This window comes from Arachis ipaensis, chromosome B10 (genome assembly GCF_000816755.2).
Source record: "Arachis ipaensis cultivar K30076 chromosome B10, Araip1.1, whole genome shotgun sequence".
NCBI lineage: Eukaryota > Viridiplantae > Streptophyta > Magnoliopsida > Fabales > Fabaceae > Arachis > Arachis ipaensis.
In genome coordinates, this window is record NC_029794.2 from 111439305 (window position 1) to 111439893 (window position 589).

Sequence of the window (589 nt, forward strand, 5' to 3'; positions counted from 1 at the left end):
AAGAGTTAATTTCATTTTCTTTTTTTTTTGGTTGATTATTTTTGAATTGGTCAATGAGTTGTTTACATATACAAAACAAAATTCGAATTTACAATATTTGTTTTATCGAACTAATAAGTTAACTACTAAATTAATTTATTTTTTCTTTGGTATGCTGATTGGTCTTCTTTTAAGGTTTTTGTTTGTTTGTGTAGTTCTGAGGCTCAATAATAGCAAGTGTTCACAGCCCAAAACTCTGAGCCTACTTATTTGCTTGGCTTGTATAGAATCTTAAACCAACTTTGATCCTAGGTAAGACAAAACCAACTTTGAGCCTAAGAAGAGAAGTAGGTTTGAAAAGTCACAGCCCACAAATAGAACGGGCCAACAGGCTACAGATGGAAATAATAGTAACAATTTTATGATGAGCTAGTATTGTTAAAAATGTAATCACTTTTTCAGCTATATTTAGTTATTTGCACAATATTCATAGTTTAATTTACTTTGAACTTTAAATAATTCACATAATCTTCTTAATATATTTATACTTATTCTTAATTTTCAAATACAATTCTCATTCCCTCCTATTATGTTGTTTAACATATTCCAT